Raw genomic sequence first — 24,059 nt, forward strand, 5'->3', positions numbered from 1 at the left:
TTCACTATTCAATGCACTCAGCTTTTGTCAAGTGCCCACTTGCTCTCTGCAAGGTGTTTTGAATTCACGTATGGCCAGGGGCTCTGGTGCAGGGAGGAGCACACAGAACCAGAAGACATGGAGCATGGGGCTTCCAAGGTCTTCCCTTCAGGAAGCCAGATTATGAGGGCATTTCTCCTTTGTTACTTTGCTAAAGCGGCTGACAGTAGTTAGACACAGCTGAGGAGGCGGGAGGCCCGCAGCGCTTCTGGGGGTCCAGCATGCTGTTTAGCTACTGATGAGGGTGGGCAGAAGAAACAAGCAGACTCCCTCCTGCTCTGGGACAGTTTCACGTAGGAAACCAGGAGTCTGAGCCGCCCAGAGTATGGGCATGTTGAGGGCTGCTGGCCTTTTTGTCAGGTCTTCGGAACAGGCACGATGGGGTTATTGTCATCTCGAATCTCAGGCTAAGGGAGCTTCAGGAAAAGATTTCTGCACCATTTTTTTAGGACATTGTTTCCAAATCCTTTAAAGTCTAAGGGTCACTTGGTGCAATCATTTCACTACTTATTTGGCAAAGGGAGTTTACAGAATCAGTGTGGAACGTGGAGACGATGTGAAGATGGCGTTTTCCGTCCGCTGATGTCCTTGTTTCCTCCCTGTCTCTCTTGCAAAGTCGCCAACATCCAGCAGCAGCTGGCCCAGCTTGACAATGAGTCCCGGCCAGGCACGGCCGAGGCTGACAGGCACCGGCTGCAGCTCATCAAGGAGAAGGAGGCCCTGCGGCAGGAGCTTCAGCTCATCATTGCACAGCGCCGCTCCGCGGGAGATGTGGTCCTGCTGGAGGAGGAGCGGGAGCGCCTGGAGGAGAAGCTGCGATGTGCCCGGGCCACCTCCGCACAAAGCGCCATGGAGAGATGGGTCAGCGGGGACAGGACCTCCAGCAGAAAGCCTGCTGGAAAAACTCCACAGGGTGGCTTGTGTGTGGCTGAAGAGTGTTCCTGATGATCGCTCAGAGCTTCTCCTGCCTGGATGTTCCCTGGTCTAGGAGGGGCATGCGGTGGGGGACACTGCCTTCTGCTCCCTGGGTCTCTGGAGCCTCTGCTCTGAAGCAGGAGGTGATAAGGGGGAAGGAGTGAGGGAAGATGGGTGACCTCCACCTCCCACCATGCCCCACCCTTCCCGAAGTTTGTGCTTGGTGCTTTCACCTGCCTTTGTGGGACAGTGCCCTGAGCAGGCTGTGGTCCCACTCCGGCCCGGGCAGCTCTGTTGCATGGGGGGAAGAATTCCCTGTTCCTGACAGGGTGAGCATGGTGGGAATCCACCTACTGCTTTCCTCTCCAACTTTGATTTCTAACCAGGAGAGCCTGCTCTTCTCTGGCATTAGGAAGCTGGCCACCTGTCGTGCATCTGTCCCGAGGCTCCTTCACCACGCAGGACAAGCAAAGCCAGCATGGTGGCTTTGGTATTCGGTGCCACTGGGTCGTTCAGCCTTTCCTCGTGTGCCATGTGTCCTGGTTTCCACTTGCTGTGTGAGATTGCAGATTGTGTCAAAGGCTGGGCCTGCCTTCCACACTTAACAGCAGTTTCTCTGTGGCTATCAGCTGGGCTTTGGAGAGCAGCCCCTCCCCCACGTGTTAAAGTCTCGCCCCCGGAGCTCACATGAGCAGCTCCACAGAGACTCTAATAGACGCTTGTATGATTGGATCTGTTCAGATGCTCTTACTCCTACTGTTTCACAATGGGTGTCTGTATTGTTGGCGTCCTTTATGCTTGGATGTTCATGGGTCATCTTCATAGGAGACAAGTCTGTGGCTTGGCACGAGGGGCTCATGGCAGCCTCAGGAAAGCAGTGGTGTCTGGAGAGTTGAGCTCAGAGCCCTGGGCAGGTGAATTTCATTTTGCCTGAGATGGTGGCATGCCCTGTCACCTCACCCAGAATCAACCACGAGGAGAATCTGAATGTGAAAGGGACTGTGCAGCTGAAGTTTTCTACTGTGCTCTTGCACGGCTGCATTTGTTTTCAGCTAAACATTTCCTTCTGTTCCACCCCTGATATTCTTGTATGTGTGTTCTGCATAGGAGGACCTGGGAGTTGCTGTTGCTTCTCTGTGAAGGGGGGAGGACTTGGCCCCACAAATGTCGCCTGCATCTCAGGGCCCCACACCCATGCTCATTTGACTGTGGCTGCTGTCAACATGTGGAAATCCAGCACACACACATGCTGTGGCCCCTGAGTACAAGTCTGCAGCCCTCCATGGAGCCAGTGTTAGCCCCGATGCCTGGGTTCAAGGGTGGGGACAGCAAAGCCAGACCAGCTTTGACTCACATGGGGGCCTCACGTGAGACCAGCCCAGGTGCTGAGTCCTGGGACTCAGAGCCCTCGACCAGGACCTAATAGCCCCAAGTGTGTTTCCTGAATCTGCCGCTAAATGACCTTGGCGGGAGAAGCACATCCACATGTGCTAAGCACTGGCACGCACATCTCATGGGGGTGGGGCGCTTGTAGCTCTGGGCCTTCTGTGCCGGTACACACAGGGCCCATTTCTCCACGCCACCTCCCTTCAATGGAGGGGTGCTTGCAGTGTGCAAGTATGGGGCCACATGGTAGGAGGCTTCCCCCAGCACAGGCTGGCAGCATTAGGAGACTGGCGTGGGCCAGGTGCAGAGAGAGTGAGGTTGGCGCCTTAAGGCTGAGCTGTGCCAGCTGTAGAGCTGGGCCCAGTCTTCCTGTCTCACCTGCAGTGTTATCAGCAGCAAATGGGAGGCGTTTGCCTGGCTGGGGTGTCATCCGGGGGGAGAAAGAGAGAGATGCTCACCTCCTTCAAGCCTCCCGCCCTGGCAGATGATACGTGCAGCGGCCTCCCAGCTGCTCAGAGCCGGCATCTCTGGAGGGAGCTGGTGCACATCTCCTGGGCTGAGGGAGCAGGCTTGAGGTGAAGGACACATACCTAGATAATCTCTCGGAAGGCTTGTGTCAATGCTTGTGATATCCTTTGTTATTTTAGCTTGCTCATGTTAGTGTGTGGCAGGCATTTATACAAGATGCTGATGTTCAACAGAGAACCCCACGTCTCTATTGCAAGATGCCTGTCATCCTGAGAAATCCTCTTTCCAAGGATGACTGCTTTTATTATAGGGGTGATTATAAAATGAAAGATCTATCAAAAAGCAAAAATTTGGTTCTGCTGAACCTGAAGTCATGTTTTCCTTTGTCATAATTTAATGGCATCTTTACAATAAAGTACTTTATGTAAAGTAAATGAAGACAGTAAATTAGACTTTATATTTTCTTAATCTGTTAGCTTACTTTTCTACTCCTTTTCATAGCAGTGGTAAATATTCTTTGAAGTTCATTTCCTTTGAATTGGAGACACAAGGCTATGTGCTTTAGGAGTTGGGCCCTGGCCAGTTTTCTGCCAGGAAACTGTAACCCCTTTTCTTTTTGTTGAAAATATAAGTACAGAAGTCAGGCAAATGTCTAAGACTCTTATTCTAGCAGTTTATTTTCCAGCCAGTTTTTAGATGTCTCAGTTATTGCCAGCGTGGCCCCTGTTTGGTAAGGAAGTTACATTTTTAGTCATCTGCAACTTTCAGAATAACCAGCATAAAATTAGACTGCATATGTGGCACTCATGGGCACTTGTGTGTGATCTTGTATCCAGATGCACTGTCTCTTGCACACTCCAAAATGCACCTATTTGTATAATGACAAATGTGTTGTATTGGATAGAAGGGGGGAATTTGATCTAAAACTTTTTTCACTACAGATAAAACAATCTGAAAATAAGTCATGACTAAAGGCAGTCTAAAACCGAGCCGTACATATGAATGTATCTGTATGTCATCTGTGTGAAAACAGAGCTGGAATGTGCTGATGGATTTAGCGATGGGTTGGAAATTCTACCTGGTCACTCAAGAGTGGAGCCAGTTTTCAGTAGGAACTCAATTTAGATTCTATTAATTTGGGATTTGAGCTAATAGAATTCAGGTTGGGTTAGAATTTCTGAAAAGCATTAAGAAAAAAGTTAATAGCCTTGGACCAGGCTTGGGTAAATTCCCTACAACAAATCGCTTCCTGGGGCTGGTCACTGTTTGCCACTGGATACGCTCTGCTGGTGTCATCTCTGCCCCTGGGGTCCTCTGTGACTTAATAGTGTCCTGGTGCTTGTGAGAGTGGGTTCCAAGTTACAGCTCCAAAGCCCAATGAGGGATGTATTTTGAACTCACTTTTAAACTCCCTTTGAAAACTCTCAGCTCCCCATCTTCTGAAAAAGATGGGGTTTTTGAGGATATCGCCCTTGATAAGCATCAGATAGGATGTGAGTATCACAGAAAATTGGGGAAATGTTTTTCAGTAGTAAAGGAAATGCCTGTTTGTTGGTAATGTGCCTTGGCTTTAGGGTCAAGCCAGCCTGACCGAACTTTGAACTTGTGTAGCAGAGGCAAGCTACTTTATATGAGTTTCTTCATCTGAAAAGCAGGGATACAACCCAAAGACCGGTAAGGAATGAGGCAGTGCATACAAAGCAGTGTGGCTTTCTATAAGCCCCTCAGTGGAACTTCAGAATTGCTTTTTCTTTTTTTTTTTTTTTTTTGAGACGGAGTCTCGCTCTGTCACCCAGGCTGGAGTGCAGTGGCGCGATCTCGGTTCACTGCAAGCTCCGACTCCCAGGTTCATGCCTTTCTCCTGCCTCAGCCTCCCAAGTAGCTGGGACTACAGGCACCCATGACCACGTCCAGCTAATTTTTTGTATTTTTGGTAGAGACAGGTTTCACTGTGTTAACCAGGATGGTCTCGATCTCCTGACCTCGTGATCCGCCCACCTCAGCCTCCCAAAGTGTTGGGATAACAGGTGTGAGCCACCACGCCTGGCCCCAGAATTGCTTTTTAAACATTACTTTTATCTGTACAAGCTATCAAAACATTTTCCTTAAAAATTAAAATATCATAGGTAAGTGGAATCTTAGAACATTCTACTCAAGAGTTTATTACACGTGTTCTCAAATATTTTGGTCTCAGAACCTCCTTCCAATGTTAAAATGCAGTGGATTCCAAAGAGCTTTTGTTTGTGTTGGTTTTTTTAAAGTTCTTTTTTCTAACTGTTTGGTTTTGTTTTTCATTTTTCCCCACCCAGGGACCTGTCAGTGTTTACGTGGATTTTTATCTGTCAGTATTTACTAATTTAGAAGTTAGCCCTGGGGAATTTTTAAAATATTTATTTATTAAAGATAACAATAGGCCAGGCACAGTGGCTCACGCCTGTAATCCCAGCACTTTGGGAGGCCAAGGCAGGAGGATTACTTTAGTTCAGGAGTTCGAGACCAGCCTAGGCAACACGACAAAACCTCTTCTTTACAAAAAATACAAAAGTTAGCTGGGTGGGGTGGCACGTGCCTGTGGTCCCAGCTACTTGGGAGCCTGAGGTGGGAAGATGGCTTGAGCCCGGGAGGTGGAGGTTGCAGTGAGCTCTGATCACACCACTGCACTTCAGCCTGCACAACAGAGCAAGGCCCCATCTCCACAAATAAAAAAAGACAATAAAAACCCTATTATGTGTTAATATTAGTAACATTTCTATGACTGATAACTTTTTTGAAACAAAAAACTATAGTGAGAAGAGTGATATTATTTGCCCTTGCTGTCCATCTCTTTAGCATCTGGCTTGCTAGAAGGCAGCTGCTTTGGCCCTTGGTGCATTTGGCCAGTTGAGATGGGGTCATTTTGAGAGAACACATGAAGACCATCTAGCTGCCTACTGAATGCCTTTGGGAAGGAGGAGAACTCATGGGACCCTTGAAGGCGTTTTAGGGATCCGCAGGGGTCTTTGGATCACGCTTTGGAAAGCATTGGTTTCAATATATGATATTGAACTTGAAAGTGGGTTGTGTCGTGGCTCCATGTAGGACGATGCTTGTACTCTCTCGCCAGCTGACCTCTGCATGGCACCATTTGGAATTTTGTTTGCATCAAGAGAAACAAAGGCTCATCAGAATTTCTGGCATGTGGTTGAAACTCATAAACAAACTCAGACTGGTTTGTCTTCCTTATCCTAAGTTGGTGGCACATCTGTTTCCTTTATGGGTGATAGCAGCTCTTTGTCGATCACCTGTCATTTGCAGTACATTATTTTATCTATGCAGCATCAGTTCCCTGAGCTGGAGATTGTGGACTCCATTTTTACAGGTAATGAAACTAAGGGCTCAGAGAGGGTGAGACATTTGCCTAAGGCCACACAGCTTGTGAGTGACCGGCCAGGTGGGATTCTCTGAATCCCAGGCTGCTGTCGGACACTGTGTCTGGTTTCCTCTCACTCCCACCTAGCCAAGCTCTTCAAACCCCTTCAGCATGTCCCGTTCCCTGTTGGTGGAAAGAGGAAGGTATTAAAGGGGCCTACTGTGGCCACACGTCACAGTGTCATTTCCATTTGTAAACCAGGAGTGTTTCCTTCTAGAGGTGAACATATTTATTCATGGAGTTGTCCAACAACTGTTTATTGAGTGCCTATCCATGGTAGGCTCGATTCTAGGTGGTGGGCTTTATTGCAGTAGGAACAAATTTTATTCTAGAAAATTACTAAGTAGAAAAAAGTAGAAGGAAGGAAAACAAAAATACCTCCAACCCCGTAACCTGGAGATGGCAACGGCTGCTATTTTGTTTCATTTGCTTCTAATGTTTTAACTGTATAAATTTAGAATGATATTTGTTCTTGTCTAGAAGGTGGCCTAGTATGAGGGAATCTGATTTGTTCCAAGGAATTTGAACAGATGACTGCGTGCTCCGCATTTGAGCTCATCTGCTAGTTATCTGTCCTTCTGCTCACTTACCCCTCTTCCCATCCATCCAAGCAGCCATCCCCAGACACCCGTCCAACCACCCACGAAGCCACCCACCAAGCCACCTACCCAGTCAGCCATCCACCCACCCAGCCACCCACCCACCCACCCAGCCACACATCCAGCCACCCACCCACCCAGCCACACATCCAGCCACCCATGCACCCACCCAGCCACTCATCCACCCATCCACCCACCCAGCCACCCACCCACCCATCCATCGATCTAGCCACCCATCCAGCCACCCACCCACCCATCCACCCATCTAACCACCCATCCAGCCACCCATCCATCCAGCCACCCACCCACCCAGCCACCCATCCAGCCACCCACCCACCCATCCACCCATCTAGCCACCCATCCAGCCACCCACCCCATCTAGCTGCCCGCCCATCTGTCCACCTGTAGCTCACCCACCCAGCCACCCACCCACACATTGACCCATCGCTGTGCCCACTCCTCTTCTCACGCATCCCCTCCCCCGTGCACTGTGCCTGGCGCTTTCACAGAGTAGCAGGCCCTGCTCAGGGTGCCAGGGATGTGTGATCTTGGCCCTTGTGACCTGGGTGCTTTGAGAATGGGGGGTCATTGCAACCTGATTCAGCTAGAGGGAATTCATAGTGGAATGTCTTGTTATGAAAATATTCTCCCTGTCTTTGAAATGTACTCATCGACTGTTTTCTTACCTACAGGATTCTGCTTCAGGAAAAAAGGAATTGTCTACTTATGCAGCTGGAAGAAGGCACCCACTTAACATCCTCCCTCCAGTCCCAGTTAAAAAGGTAGGTTACTTTCAAAGAGAAAACTGTATTTGTTCATAGTGTTCCAATGACTGGTACGTGAACTCGTTTCTTGTAGCTTATTTTTCTCCTACTGGAGCTCGACCTGAAATGTTGTTAACACAGAATGGATACATTATACATTTAACACGCTACTGCTGTATGACTCAAGGAATATGGAGAGAACCACATTTGGCTTCAGGGTAAGAGGCCTGAAGTCAAATGTATTCAAGGATTTTGTAACCTAATTAACAGTTTCAGGAGTGTACATCTATACACATGCACATTTTTCTTTTGGGTTTTTTTTTAAAGCATATGAATTTTTTAAGCTAGTAAGATTTGGCTGCTCAAGAATGGCTCTGCGCACATTCTTCAGCCCTTACCATATGGTAGAGTGCAATGTCAAGGGCCTTAGATGTGTCATTTTCTCAGATATTCCTCCTAACAATGCCCAAGGTGGGAACTGTTCTCACCCCAGCCCCAGTGAGCCCGTGGGAGCCCAGAGGGGATGAATGGCTTAAGCAAGTGTACCTGGCTAGTAGGTGTTCCAGCCAGGACTGGGACTGGGACTGGGACTTGGGCACGGGTCTCTGCTGTTGCCGACTTGACTGCTCTCTGCTACTCTTTCCGTGCTCACAGGGTGAGCAGGGGTGGCTGCCCTGCCATCTCAGATGACCATACTGTCTCATTTCAGCCTGTGTGCCAGCACCCTGCCAGTGTCCTCGGAGAGCAGCCGTGGTCTCTGGCCTCCAGCTGGGGCTCCCTGAGCTCGGTCAGCTTCATGGACATCTACAGCCTCCCGCAGTACGAGAAGCCCATCGCTGAGGGCAACCAGCTTCTACACTTCCACCTCATTCCCTTCAATGCGCTGGGGTGAGATGCCCCCTTTTCAGAGCCCCCAGGTCCCTCCGGCTTCCACAAGCAGAGGCAGTCCCTGGACACACCCCAGTCTCTGGCATCGCTGTCCTCCCGCTCCTCCCTGTCCTCGCTGTCACCCCCAAGCTCACCCCTGGACATGCCCTTCCTCCCTGCTGGCAGGACTCGCCACTGGCGCAGCTGGTGGACAGCTGGGAGGGGCCAGGCCTGGGGGCCCTGGACACACTGTGGGGCCACGCCTCAGCTTTGGGTGACGAAGACTTACCAGGCGTGGCAGCCCTTGAGCCACACGGGGTCCCTGGGGATGGGGAAGGGTCGCACGAGCGAGGACTCCCACCAGCTGGCGCTCCCCTGGGTGGAAGTAAGTGCAGACACGGCCTCCTGCGGGGTGAGGGTTATGTCCAGGGAGGAAACTGTGGGGTCCAGAGTGAGGACGGCTGGCTTTCCAGGTCCATGGTGAGCTCTACGTTTAGGAATATTGATGTGATCGGGAAGAGCACACACCTGCTCTTTCTGATCTGTGTTGGGGAAAGATCATTGAAGTTGACAAAGTTGTCTTTCCTAGGTATTTGGCTTGTTTTCAAAAAATACTTAATTGTTGAAAACTAGGGTAAGAACCACACAGTCTTCCACATTCAGAGGCTGCTAGAGATGGATCAGGGCCTTCGTGACCTTTGCAGCATGCCTGCTGAGATGGAACCGTCAGTGTGTGCCCACCTGAGACCATTATGCCAACAGGTGTCTGCTTGTAACTAGTGGAAATCTCGACTTCTTTTGTTGCTTTGACATCTCTGTATCTTTTATAGTTTTCAAGAACATAATTCTATCAAATGTGGAAGTGAAAATAATTGGGTAATTTCAAAAGACATGCCTGTACGTATCAGTCATTTCTACTGAATTGGTTTCTCTGGTGGTTCTTCAAATGGAAAAACACAGAGCTCCGTGGAGCCTCATCCATTCAGATGGTGTTGGTTCAGCTCCTCCTTGGAGCTGGGGTCTTTCTGCTTGTAGCCTGCTTGGAAGACCAAACTGCTATGGAAGGGAATATTGATCCCATGTGCTTTTGTGAGCCACCCATGGCAACTTTATCTTCCTTTGGTTTTAAAGAGGATCAAGAACAAGGTCTCCCGTTCCTGAAGTTCAGCCCATTTAATTGACTTTTATTTGCACAGCAAAAATGTTTTAAATGTTCCATTGAGGCAAACACTAGATAATTTGTGCAGCATAGTGGATCTCAGCCAGGGGTGTTTTTGCCTCCTGCCCCTGGGGAACACTTGGCAATGTCTGGAAACATTTTTGGTTGTCACAACTAGGGGATGGGAGATGCTCCTGGCATCTGGCGAGTGTAGGCCAGGGATGCTGCTAAGCACCCTACCATGCACAAGGCAGCACCCCCTCCCCCTCGAGAATGGTCCAGCCCCAAATGTCAAGAGGGCTGAGGCTGAGAAACCCTAGTCACATACCATGGAGTATTTATGCTTCAAAGGGTAGAAGTAAAACTAGAGAGCAGAACCAGTGTGGTGTAGTGGAAACAGCTTCAAACTAGCACCTGGGAGACCAAGCTTTTGTTCCCTGCCCTGTCCACTTCTAGCTGTGTGACCTTGAACACATACCTGGACTGAGTCTCACCTTTTCCACCCTTGAATGCAGTCAACTCTGTGACCCCTTCCATTCACCACCATTCTGTTACCCAAGAGATAGATGGATTGGTGGATCAATAGATAGGTTCATCACTCTATAAAATAGTAGTCTGTTGGCACTTATGTGCGTAACCAGAGGCCATCATGTCCTCAGACTTCCCCATGGCTTTTTGGCATCTCTATTTTGGTGTCTGCCCCTGTGTTTGCAAACACACTTTGGTATCCCCAGATATATTGTTTCTGAAGTCCATACATGCAGGTATCCTTCATTAGCTTTGTTCCTCTTTATAACCACACGTTGATTGCTCCATGTTTATTCCGTTCAGTCAAAAAGGAAATATCCAATTAGGACTTTTTTCTTAGTCTCCCTCCTCTCTCCCACCACCTTCTCCTTAAGGGATTGAGAGTCCAGAATGTCAGTCTAGTTAGGCATAAAATCTGCACAAGGCCCAAGGGCCACTTTGGGACAGAGGAGAGACAGAGTGGGAGAGAGAAGCGCTGACTTAATTTCACATCCTGATTTCTTTATTTTTTCCTTTGCTTTCCGTGGCAGATGCTATAATGGTCGAAATTTCTGACTGGGAAGTATTTGCTTACGTGTGTAGACGCTGCCATCTCGTGGTGGAGTCATAAGTCATTCGTGATTATTACTTGTATTACACTGCCATCTTGTGGCGGATTCATATATGACATTGATGATGAATTCTTGTATGGCACTGCCATCTTGTGGCGGATTCGTATATGACATTGGTGATGAATTCTTGCACGGCACTGCCATCTGGTGGCGGATTCTTATATGACATTGGTGATGAATTCTTGTATGGCACTGCCATCTGGTGGCAGATTCTTATATGACACCGCCGATAAATTCCCGAGTGACACTGCCATCTGGTGGTAGACTCTTATATGACATCGGTGGTGGTTTCTTGGGTGACACTGCCGACTAGTGGTAGCTTTTTATGATACTGCCATCTGGTGGTAGTTTTATACGTTACATCTATTACATTGTTTCAAGGACACATATGTATTATGTTGTTCCAAGGACACATTTATTTGTGTCCTTAGAAACTTGACATACTTGACCCTGCTGGGTGTCCCCAGAGGGCCGGGTTGGGTAGCCAGCTTCAGGCATGGACACTGGGGGGCTCCTCGCCTCCCCTGCCCCATCATGTATCAGCTGTGCTGGGAACATTGCAGTCTAAGTTCGTCCCCCAGCAAGTCTTAATAAGACAAAATTTTTGTAAGATAAAAATCAAGGTTGTCCAAACTTGCAAACCAGCCTCTGAATGATTTTTTCCTTGTGTTTTCAATCAATTGGAGGAAACAGAAGGCAGGTCAAAGGAGTGGGGCAATACACTGTGGTCTTTCATGCTATTTACGTTTTTGTTACAGTTTTGTCTTCCCTGGATTTTAAAAAGTCAAATGTGTTGCGATTATGAAATACTCATCTATTTTTATCTACCCATTAGTATTAGCTAATCAAAACCTGTAAAAATCTTGACTTTGCTCATATTGATGTTTTTATGATACTGATACTCCGTTTAATGTTGTTGGCTTAAATTCTGCAGTGTTTTCACTTTGTGCCTTTTTTTTTTTTTAATCTGTTCTCATGCGGCTCGACAGAAGTGCTCACTGTAAGTGGCCTTGGGAGTCCCCTTGCTCAGTGTTGTTGCTCAGGCCCCAGGCATACCTTTGTGCTGTGGATGGATGTGTTCAGGATGGCTGGGGTGTGGCCATTGAGGGTTATCTTATAGCTGCACTTCAACACAACTTAGCAATTGGCCTTATCATTATCTCATTGTTAATATTCATGGTGGCTACAAAAGCTGTTTAAGAACTTTCCTAGAAGCTTTCACTGTTCATTCCCTGTGTGTGTTTGTTTCTGGAACGTAATGGCGTTCATTGCTGTCATATGCCACCTGGCAGCTTTGCTATGCTGTGGTTTTCACTATATTTTCTTCCTTTTTACCTAGCAGTGTTCACGTCCTTGGCTCTTAGTGTCCGTCTTGAATGATGAAAAGGGAGTAAAGAGATTTTCACATGAACATGGGGAAGATTTGATCCTTCTCTCCCTGGCACTGCTCGTGAGGGTCCACTTCTGTGCCTTGAAGCCTCAGGGCAGGCATCCTGGGTGTGGAGCGTGGAGTCTGTGCTTTTTCTCAGCCGGGGCAGTTGCCGATGGGACTTCCTCCTGGCAATTCCTACTTCCACCCACCCTGTGGGTCCAGTGACTCAGCCTGGGCTTCGAGGATTAGCTCCTTCATTTCTTTCCTCTCTGCATTGACTTCTATGGCAATGATGAGAGAGAAATGTGGCCAGACTTGTGCCTTGGGCTAGGGTGGTTGCAGTGCTTAGCCTCGTTACCTGGTGATGTTTCCTTGCAGGCATCCACAGCTGAATCTGGGGACCACGCGTGTCAGGGCTGGGAATGCAAATGGTAGTGGTGGTTTCCTTTGCTGGGGGTTGATGCAGTGGATGGGGGTGCTTCCATTTGCAGTTTAGGGCCAGGTGTTTGGGTCCTTCCACGTGGCGGGGATAAAGAGGAGAGCTGGCGTCTGGAGTCCTGATCTGTCTGAGAGGCAGTGACTCCGGCCACCCCAGGATGGAGGCCAGCTTCCAGCCCTGGCTGATGGGGGAGAAGCAGCAAATTCCTCGGATGTGGCATGGCGGACCTTTGGAAGATTCACTCGGCCTCCACTTGACCTCGCAAGGCCAAAGGCCACAGCCCCATGTGCTCCGTGTGCTGTTGAACATGTTTGTATTTCATTGGCGTGGATGATAGTTTGGTTGAAAGGAGAGATGGTCGCCAGTGGAGTCAGTTTAGGAAGGCACAAAGGTCAACCCTTTCCGTTTCTAGAACTCAGCCAAAGAAAAGTGCAGAGATGAAAGCGGGAGCTGGCTTTGAGTGACGGTGGAGTGCCCAGCTGGGGCTTCCAATTTGATTCCATATTCCAGCCGAGTGCGCCCCTCCAGAAAGCAGACTCCTGGGCTCACAGGTGCATTTAGCGTGGGAAGATTATATACACGTTTGTATTGGTTTTGTTAAAAGGAACTTATTGCTATGAGGAAATGGGTAGAAATGGCTGATGAAATGTTAAAAGGAAATGTTTCAATGGCTATTTTTGGCTCTTGAATAAAATAGATGTGAAAGATAAAAATAGGCGTGCCAGGAATAGCAGCGTGCTAACCCAGAAGGGCGGCTGGAAGGCTCCTGCCTGCTGTCACTGAGACGACCAGGCTTGAGCCCCAGCTTCCTCCCCCCGGGGCCGCAGGCCTCCCAGGTGGTGTTTTCAGAGGATGAGTGTGGGTTCAACTGTGTCCTCTGCTTTGAAGGTTGCTAATTTTTCCAGCGTTTATTTGGATAACTAAAATGTTTTTTTCTTGAGTATAAAAGCAGTATTTGTTGTATAAAACATGGGAAATATCCGACAGCATAAAGAAGGCAGTGAAAACCATGACCTCTTGGCGAGCGCCACTGCTGTTCCCATCAGGCTAATGCTGCTTTCGTGTCTCGTGGGTGTGCGCGGCTTTCAGAAAGTGCCATTTGAGGGGCTTCTCACCATCATCTTATGTTCTGTGTGTTCATTAAGGGGGTGGAAATAGATTTATGAATCCAAGAGGTAGCCAGAAGTTCATTTATTCAATTTTCCAATGTGAAAAACAACTAGAGCGCAGCATGTCACCGTGTGTGTGTCCCAGTGAGTCTCTGGAACACTCAGTGATGAAGTGTGTGCTCCAGCGTCAAGGACCCCGGTCCCCGGTGCTGTCATTTCCTGACCCTGTGTGTGTCCCTTACTTGCAGCAGTGACTCTTTGAGAAGACAGTGCCAAGAGGTTGGAGAGGAGGGTACGCTGCATCTCCACATGCCTGTCGGATTATTCACTAGCCAGCGACAGTGGGGTGTTTGAACCTCTAACCAAAAGGTCTGAAGCCAGTCTTACTATTTTGTTCTCCGTATGCAGAATCACCTGTGTTACTGGAAATCACAAAAAGATTCTGTACTGAACCTTTCATGCATTGACACTTTGTTCATTTTTTGAGCGGTAAGATATTTTTCTAGCTTCTTTCACCTTTGGGTGATTGGGTTTTAGAAAGAAGTCTTTCTCCCTGGCCCTGGGGGCCTAAGGCTTGAGTCTGATGGAGCTCAAAAAGGAGAATCAATGTATGCATCTTTTTATATATTTTTTATTTTTTTGAGATGGAGTCTTGCTCTGTCACCCAGGCTGGAGTGCAGTGGAGCTGCCTCGGCTCACTACAACCTCCGCCTCCTGGGTTCAAGTGATTCTCGTGCCTCAGCCTCAGTATGTTACTCTATTTTTTATTTAGGAAAAGAGTTGGTAAACTTTTCTTAAAGTGCCAGATAGTAAATATTTTAGGTTTTATGAGCCATAAGGTCTCTGTCACCTAATAGATGCACCCAGTACGGAATTTCTCACTTTAATTTCCAGTCTTTTGTGCTATCTGCTGGTTTCATTGTGAGCTGCAAGGAAATAGAGAGCTGGAGGATTGAAACCTAGTCTGAGAAGTTACTCTGTGAGAGAAGCAAACCCCAAAGGTAGAGTGGAAACAGCAATTATAAGAGGAAACGCGGCCAGTTGTGGTGGCTCAAGCCTATAATCTCAGCACTTTGGGAGGCTGAGGCGAGCAGATCACCTGAGGTCAGGAGTTTGAGACCAGCTGGGCCAACATGGTGAAACCCCGTCTCTACTAAAAATACAAAAAATTAGCCAGGTGTGGTGGCATGTGCCTGTAGTCCCAGCTACTTGGGAGACTGAGGCACAAGAATCACTTGAACCCAGGAGGTGGATGTTGCAGTGAGCCAAGATCATGCCATTACACTCCAGCCTGGGCGACAGAGCGAGACTCCGTCTCAAAAAAAAAAAAAAAAGAGAAAACGCAATAAGACACAGCCTGTGGAACCTGCCAAGAAGAAGACAAAAGAAGGAGACTGTCTAGGATTGAGATCCAATTTGTGTGAGGAGGGTAGTGATGGAGGGGGCTAAGGGGCATGATGTGACAGCATAGGGACCTGTTTTAATGAACAGTGTTCATGGGGAGTTTTGAGAGACGTTGGGATGGAATTATGACCTTGCCACCTCAATAATTAACTAATTTGTCGGGCGCGGTGGCTCACGCCTGTAATCCCAGCACTTTGGAAGGCTGAGACGGGCAGATCGCGAGGTCAGGAGATCAAGACCATCCTGGCTAACACAGTGAAACCCCGTCTCTACTAAAAATACAAAAAGATTAGCCAGGCAAAGTGGCGGGCACCTGTAGTCCCAGCTACTCGGGAGGCTGAGGCAGGAGAATGGCGTGAACCCGGGAGGCGGAGCTTGCGGTGAGCCGAGATCGCACCACTGCACTCCAGCCTGGGCGACAGAGTGAGACTCCATCTCCAAAAAAAAAAAAGAAAACTTAACTAATTTGATGGGTTTGTGTAAGTCACCACCCTGCTCCCACTTTGAGACAGGGTTTTGTTCTGTTGTCCAGGCTGGAGTGCAGTGGCACAATCCTAGCTCATTGCAGCCTCGTACTCCTGGGCTCAAGTGATCCTCCCGCCTCAGCCTCCCAAATAGCTGGGTGGGACTACAGGTGCTTCCCACCACACCTGGCTAATTTTTTAAGTTTTTGTAGGGACAGCATCTCGCCATGTTCCCCAGGCTTGTGTTGAACTCCTGGACTCAAGTAATCCTCCGGCCTGTGCCTCCGAAAGTACTTGGATTACAGGCGTGGGCCACTTTGCCTAGCTGTTTTCATCATTACTTTGAAGAAAAATATATACTTTGATATTTTGATCATAAAACATGATAAGATTTTGCTATTTTTTTTTTTTGAGATGGAGGCTAAAGTTCAGTGGTGTGATCTCGAGGGGTTCAAGCAATTCTCCTACCTCACCCTCCTGAGTAGCTGGGCCTACAGGTGTGCACCACTACACAATTTTTGTATTTTTAGTAGAGATGGGGTTTTTCCATATTGGCCAGGCTGGTCTCGAACTCCTGGCCTCAGGTGATCCGCCCACCTTGGCATCCCAAAGTGCTGAGATTTCAGGCATGAGCCACTGTGCCCGACCTGTAACAAGATTTTTTAAAGGACATACCCAAAATTCCATTTTTAATCTTTCAATTTTTTTCTTTTCTTTTGATCCATAAAGCAATTGCATATATATTAAATCTTATTCTCCTGCATTTTGCCTACATGACATATACTTTTATCTTATAGAGATAATGACATATAATCAATTATATATATTATTATTATTTTGTTTTTACAGATAGGGTTTCGCTGTGTCATTCAGGCTTGAGTGCAGTGGCACTGTCTTGGCTCACTGCAGCCCCTATCTCCTGGGCTGAAGCCATCCTCCTGCTTCAGTCTCCCATGTAGCTGGGACCACAGGTGTGTGCCACCACAGGCAGCTATTTATTTATGTTCAGTAGAGGCACGGGCTCACTTTGTTGCCCAGGCTGTTCTTGAACTTCTGGGCTCAAACCATCTGCTCACCTTGGCCTCCCATGTCTGTTATATTTTTTGATAATTCTGTTTAGATGTACAGTTCTCAGTTTTTTAGCATGAGACAATAACACAACCATATGACACTAAATTGATGAAGTGTTTATAAAGTGGTTTTGAAATTCATGTGGTAGTGCCAATTATATAATATTCTGTTGAAATGTCATTCTGATATTCTACATAATCCACAGAGATGTTGTTTAAAATGCAGGTTGAGCATTCCTAATCTGAAAATCCAAAATGCTCCAAAATCAAAATCTTTTTGAATATTGACATAATGCCACAAGTGGAAAATTCCACAGTTGACCTCATGCAATGGGTCAGTCAGAACACAGGAACACAGCACAGTTTATTCAACATCCCCCAGGGAAAAACTATCCTTCCAGCTCCCTTCAGCTTAGATGTATCTTTTACGTGCATGGCCAGATTTTCCCATGCAATTATAGCCATAAAAGGTGATAAAATGGCACACGTGCAGGCTGGATGCATCAACAGAAAGTTTTCCAAAATAACCCACATGGGGCAAAAGCCTCCTTGCATTATTCATTGTGTTTTGAAATTAAAAACAATTTTTTTCCTGCTTTGTGGTATAAATCTTTTGTTGAACTTTTCAGAAAGCCTGCAGATATCCCCATGGATAAGAGTAATAAGAAAAGAGGAAGAATTTATGTTTATGTATAGTGCAGAAAGTAAGTCAGGCTCTTGGAGAAACTAGACAGTGGTGTAAGTGTGAAATATCTTACAGAAGAGTATGGTGTTAGAATGACCACCATGTATGATATGAAGAAACAGGAGGGTAACTGTTGATGTTCTGTGCTGAAGGTGATTAACAGAAGTTAATGAAATATAGAAAAACACCACATGAAGCTAATAATGAAGATCTCCATTGTGTATTGAGAGTGGCTCCATCAGCAATGCAGTGAACACATGCAACTTACTGTGCACTAATCATGAAATAAAGATATATCATGATGAACTGAAAATTGAAAGGAACTGTGAATATTCAACAGGCTGGTTGCAGAAATTTCTGAAAAATCATGATATTAACATTTTAAACATTTGTGGTGCTAGGGCCGGGCATGGTGGCCCATGCCTGCAATCCCAGCACTTTGGGACGCCAAGGCAGGCAGATCACCTGAGGTCCGGAATTTGAGACCAGCTTGGCCAACGTGGTGAAACCCCGTCTCTACTAAAAATACAAAAATTAGCTGGGCATGGTGGCGCGTGCCCGTGATCCCAGTTACTCGGGAGGGTGAGGCAGGAGAATCAGTTGAACCCGGCAAACAGAGGTTGCAGTGAGCTGAGATCATGTCATTGTACTCTAGCCTGGGCAACAAGAGTGAAAAAATCTCTCAAAAAAAATGAAAAATAAAAAATAAAAATAAAAAAGATTTGTGGTGATAAAGCATCTCCTGATTTTTTTTTTTTTTTTTTTTTTTTTGAGACAGGCTTTCACCATATTGGCCAGGCTGGTCTCGAACTCCTGAGCCACCGCACCTGCCCCAAAGGCATGAATTTCTTACCAGTTAATTATTATGCTAACAGAAAGGCATGGATATCTAGGGACATCTTTTCTGGTTGGTTTCACAAATATTTTGTAGCAGTAGTTGGTGCTTATTTCAGGGAAGCTGGACTGGATGATGACTGTTCCTCCTTAAAACTCTTCAGCTCATCCTGCAGCTGCAATTTTATCACAAATAATGTTTATGCTGTGTGCTTTCCCTGAAGTGTGACTTCACTGCCATGTGACCAGGGAATCCCTAGATTGATGAAGAGTAAACATAAAAACACTTTCTTGAACAATACGCTGGCAGCTGTGAATAGATGTATGGGTGTGAAAGGGTTTCAAAAGGAGTGAAGGATGCCATATGTGCAGTTGTCAGGGCCTGCAACACAGTGACTAAAGGTACAGCTGTGCATACCTGGCACAACTTCTGACCTTCAACTGTATTCACTGATGATAATGAACAAGGTGGTGATTTTGATGGTTTCTTCAGGAAAGTGAGAAAAATATGTAACATCCTTACATATGCAAACAATATACCTTCAGTTTGTCAGTAAGCTGGAAGAAGCGGATAACAAGAAAGCTTTTAATATCGACAAAGAGGCTCCGGTTTCTTCATTCACCCATGGTGATAGAGCTGACATTGATCTGAATCAGGGTGATTGTGATAATGACGACATTAACACTGCAGAAAAAGTACCTATAGATGACATGGTTAATGTATGTGACGGGTTTACTGAAGGACCAGAACAGTGTTCATTCATAACAAAAAGAAATCATGTCAGTTTATAAAATGAGAGCCTTGGGCTGGGCACAGTGTCTCACGCCTGTAATCCCAGCACTTTGGGAGGCCGAGGACGGCAGATCACTTGAGGTCAGGAGTTCAAGAACAGCCTGGCCAACACAGTGAAACCCTGACACTACTGAAAATACAAAATTAGCTGGGCCTGGTGGCAGGCGCCTGTAATCTCAGCTACTCGGGAGGCTGAGGCAGGAGAATCATTTGATCCTGGGAGGCGAAGGTTGCAGTGAGCCGAGATCACACCACCGCACCCCAGCCTGGGTGACAGAGCGACACCCCATCTCAGAAAATAAATAAATAAATAAAACGAGATCCTTCTAGACAATACTCATTGTTAATGAGACAGATGACTTTAGAGGAAACATTTTAAAAAGCCATCCCTCAGAATGCCTCTTTATTCCTAGAGGACTCCCTGGAATTCTTCTCAACTGCTTCTGATGATGTTTCTGCTTACTTTTTTTTTTTTTTTTTTTTGAGAAGGAGTCTCGCTCTGTCGCCCAGGCTGGAGTGCAGTGGCACGATCTCGGCTCACTGCAAGCTCCGCCTCCCGGGTTCACACCATTCTCCTGCCTCAGCCTCCTGAGTAGCTGAGACTACAGGTGCCTGCCACCATGCCCGGCTAATTTTTTGTGTTTTTAGTAGAGACGGGGTTTCACCGTGTTAGCCAGGATGGTCTCGATCTCCTGACCTCACGATCTGCCCACCTCGGCCTCCCAAAGTATTAATTTTTTTTTTTTTTTTTTTGAGATGGAGTCTTGCTGTGTCACCCAGGCTGGAGTGCAGTGGCCTGATGTCTGCTCACTGCAAGCTCCGCCTCCCAGGTTCACGCCATTCTCCTGCCTCAGCCTCCCAAGTAGCTGGGACTACAGGCACCTGCCACGATGCCCGGCTAATTTTTTGTAATTTTTTAGTAGAGATGGGGTTTCACCGTGTTAGACAGGATGGTCTTGATCTCCTGACTTTGTGATCCATCTGCCTCGGCCTCCCAAAGTGCTGAGATTACAGGGGTGAGCCACAACGCCCAGCCAAGTATTAAATTTTTTATTTGAAAAATCTCCTCTCTCCAAAGATCTCCCAGTGTTTCTGCAGAGGTCTTTACTTAGGTAAAGAGAAGAAGCAATTCTTGGCTGGGTACAGTGGCTCACGCCTGTAATGCCAGCACTTTGGAAAGCAAGGTTGGTGGATTCCTTGATCCCAGAAGTTCCAAGATCAGCCTGGCCAACATGGTGAAACCCCATCTTTGCCAAAAATACAAAAATTAGGCGTGTGTGGTGGAGTGCACCTGTAGTCCCAGCTACTCGGGAGACTGGGATAGAAGGACCGCTTGGGCCTGGGAGGTCAAGGCTGCAATGAACCAAGGTGGTGCCACTGCACTCCAGCCTGGGGAACAGAGTGAGACCCTGTTTAAAAAAAAAAAAAAATTATTTGTGAGGGTGAAAATTAAATGCCTTTGATTGTGCATAGCTATCAGTTATTCCTTGTTTTAATATTTAGTTTATTGTGAAATATAACACATATAGAAATGTACATAAAACAAAACACAGGGCCAGGCCCGGTGGGTCAGGCCTATAATCTCAGCACTTTTGGAGGCCGAGGCGGGCGGATTACTTGAGGTCAGGAGTTTGAGACCAGCCTGGCCAACATGGTGAAACCCCATCTCTACTAAAAATACAAAAATTAGTCGGATGTGATGGTGCATGCCTGTAATCCCAGATACTTGGGAGGCTGAGGCAGGAGAATCGCTTGAACCTGAGAGGCAGAGGTTACAGTGAACCAAGATCGTGCTACTGCACTCCAGCCTGGGCAACGGAGTCAGACGCTGTCTAAAAAAAAAAAAAAAATAGTCTGGGTGTGGTGGCTCATGCCCGTAATCCCAGCACTTTGGGAGGCCGAGGCAGGCAGATCACCTGAGGTCAGGAGTTCGAGACCAGCCTGACCAACATGGAGAAACCCCGTCCCTACTCAAAGTACAAAATTAGCTGGGCGTAGTGTTGCATGACTGAAATCCCAGCTACTTGGGAGGCTGAGGCAGGAGAATCGCTTGATCTGGGAGGCGGAGGTTGTTGTGAGCTGAGATCATGCCATTGTACTCCAGCCTGGGCAGCAAGAGCGAAACTCCGTCTCAAAAAAAAAAAAAAAACAAAACAAAAACAAAAAACACAGTGTAACATGTTATTATAAAGTCACTGCTCAGGGACCAACTTGCCCACTCCTGTGCCTCTAGAGGGAAGCTCCCTCCTCCCACTGTTCTTTAGAGTTTTATATCTTAAGCACAGGAGTCAACAAACTAGGCCTATGCATCACATCTGGCACCCAGCCTTTATTTTTTTGAGATGGCATCTCACTCTGTCACCCAGGCTGCAGTGTGGTGGCACAATCTCAGTTCACTGCAATCTCCGCCTCCCAGATTCAAGCAATTCTCCTGCCTCAGCCTCCTGAGTAGCTGTGATTACAGGTACGGGCCATCATACCCGGCTAATTTTTGTATTTTTGGTAGAGACGGGGTTTCGCCATGTTGGTCAGTCTGGTCTCGAACTCCTCATGTCAGGTGATCCACCTGCATTGGCCTCTCAAAGTGCTGGGATTACAGGCATGAGCCATGATGCCTGACCCAGCCTTTTTTAAAATGAAGGTTTTGGCTGGCGTGGTGGCTCACTTCTCTAATCCCAGCACTTTGGGAGGCCAAGGCAGGTGGATCAGCTGAGGTCAGGAGTTTGAGACCAGCCTGGCCAACATGGTGAAACCCCATCTGTACCAAAATACAAAAATTAGCTGGGCGTGATGGCAGGCACATGTAATGCCAGCTACTCAGGAGCCTGAGGCACGAGAATCACTTGAACCCGGGAGGCGGAGGTTGCAGTGAGCTAAGATCACACGATTGCACTCCAGCCTGGGCAACAAGAGCAAAACTCCATCTCAAAAAAAAAAAAAAAAAAAGGATGTCCTTTTTTGTCTCTCAACCCTGTGTTTTATTTTTTTTTATTTTCAGACAGGTTCTCGCTCTGTTGCCCAGGGTGGAGTGCAGGGGCCCGGTCTTAGCTCACTGCGGCCTCAACTTCTCCGGCTCACATGATCCTCCCACCTCAGCCTCCCAAATAGCTGGGACCACAGGTGGGTACCACCATGCCCGCCTAATTTTTGTATTTTTTGTAGAGATGGGATTATGCCATGTTGCTCAGGCTGATCTCTACCTTCTGGGCTCAAGTATCTCTCTGCCTCCACCTTCCAAAGTGCTGGGATTATAGGCGTGAGCTACCATGCCCAGCCCTGCTTTAATTTAAAGTGTATTACATTTGATATTAGTACAGCCCCTTCAGCTCTTTTTTGGTTACTATTTTAATTGTATCTTTGTATACTTTGACTTTCAATCCGTTTCTGTATTTAAAATATTTATCTTGTAGATAGCACATTAGTGGATCATATTTTGTTTTTTAATCCTTTCAGCCAGTCTGCTTTTCTTTCTTTCTTTCTTTTTTTTTTTTTTTTGAGACAGAGTTTTGCTTTTGTTACCCAGGCTAGAGTGCTATGGTGCGATCTCAGCTCACTGCAACCTCTGCCTCCTTGGTTCAAGCGATTCTCCAGCCTCAGCTTCCTGAGTAGCTGGGATTACAGGTGCGTGCCACCAGGCCTGGCTAATTTTGTAATTTTAGTAGAGACACGGGTTTCTTCATGTTGGTCAGGCTGGTCTTGAACTCCTGACCTCAGGTGATCCACTGCCTCGGCCTCCCAAAGTGCTGGGATTACAGGCGTAAACCACCACACCCGGCCAAAGTGGTGTATTTTTTTTCTCAGGAAATCTATTCCATTCTTTTTCCAGAAACCAAATTTGTACAAGTTAACTAAAATAAATATTTATACTCTAATTTTTTTGTTCTGAGGTCTTATTGAGTTTTTAGAATTTTATCTTTACATGTTTAGAAAAATTAGAAAATATAGATAAAACATAACCAACAAAATAATAACATCTTTCCTTCTGTGCAAAGTTCATTACTATTAGCCAAGTGCAGTGACTCACACCTGTAATCCCAGCATTTTGGGAGACTGAGGCGGGTGGATCACTTGAGCCCAGGAATTTGAGACCAGCTTCGGCAACATGGCAAAACCCTGTCTACAAAAAATACAAAATTAGCCAGGCGTGGTTGCACGTGCGTGCAGTCCCAGCTAGTGGCAAGGCTGAGGTGGAGAACCACCTGAACTCGGTAAGTCAAGGCTGCAGTGGTGCAGCCTCTGTCCCCCAGGCTGGAGTGCAGTGGTTCAATCTCGGCTCACTGCAACCTCCGTCTCCTGGGTTCAAGCGATTCTCCTGCCTCAGCCTCCCGAGTAGCTGGGATTACAGGCATGTGCCACTACACCCAGCTAATCTTTGTATTTTTAGTAGAGAAGCGGGTCTCATCATGTTGGCCAGGCTGGTTTTGAACTCCTGACCTCAAATTATCCACCTGCCGCGGCCTCCCAAAGTGCTGGGATTACAGGCATAAGAAACCACACCCGGCCGGTATTTTTCTTTCTTAGAGGCAGGATCTCACTCCCAGGCTGGAGTGCGGTGGCACGATCTCAGCTCACTGTAGCATTATTGACCTCCCAGGCTCCGGCGATTCTCCTCTCTCAGCCTCCCGAGCAGCTGGGATCACAGGTGTGTGCCACCACACCTGGCCAATTGTTAAATTTTTTTATTTTTATTTTTTAGAGATGGGGTCTTGCTATGTTGCCCAGTCTGGCAACATGGGATCCTCCAACTCCCGGCTTCGAGGGATCCTCCCTCTTCGGCCTCCCAAAGGCTGAAAATTACAGACATGAGCCAGCATGCCCAGCCTATATTGTTTTATATTTCTTCAATTTTGTTTTGTGGTCGCTGGAGGTCTGTTTCCTTCTTGGATTCCCTGCACAGTGCTTCCACAGCTGCTCCGTGTAATCTGCCCAAGACTTTTGCTGTGTTCAGTTGAACACACAGGAGGAAGCTCTGCAGGCCCAAGCGGGCCGACCGCACAAAGATCTGTTCTCATACCCAGGGCAGCTGGTCTCCCCACTCGACCCGCGCCCTGGATAGCTCCAGTTTGTGTGAGCGCGACCACCTGCCGCCGCGTGATTAAGAGCGCTCTGGGCCAAGCAGTCTCCCCTGGGAGTGCTGGCGTGCG

At 47.3% G+C, this 24,059-nt stretch overlaps 1 protein-coding gene and 1 pseudogene across 1 annotated transcript in view; both read left to right on the top strand.

Moving 5' to 3' along the window:
- The first annotated feature begins 3,885 nt into the window (after positions 1 to 3,885).
- On the top strand, positions 3,886 to 23,971 carry LOC129050004 (protein WWC3-like; annotated as a pseudogene).
- Positions 7,703 to 24,059, top strand: part of LOC112131910 (histone-lysine N-methyltransferase, H3 lysine-36 specific-like) — an 85,834-nt gene continuing 69,477 nt past the window's right edge. Inside the window, exon 1 of the mRNA XM_063716518.1 lies at positions 7,703 to 7,798. The gene's annotated coding sequence lies outside the window, so the exon portion shown is untranslated. The remainder of the gene's footprint in view (positions 7,799 to 24,059) is intronic.

The sequence above is a fragment of the Pongo abelii genome, chromosome 16 (genome assembly GCF_028885655.2).
Source record: "Pongo abelii isolate AG06213 chromosome 16, NHGRI_mPonAbe1-v2.0_pri, whole genome shotgun sequence".
NCBI classification, from domain to species: Eukaryota; Metazoa; Chordata; class Mammalia; order Primates; family Hominidae; genus Pongo; species Pongo abelii.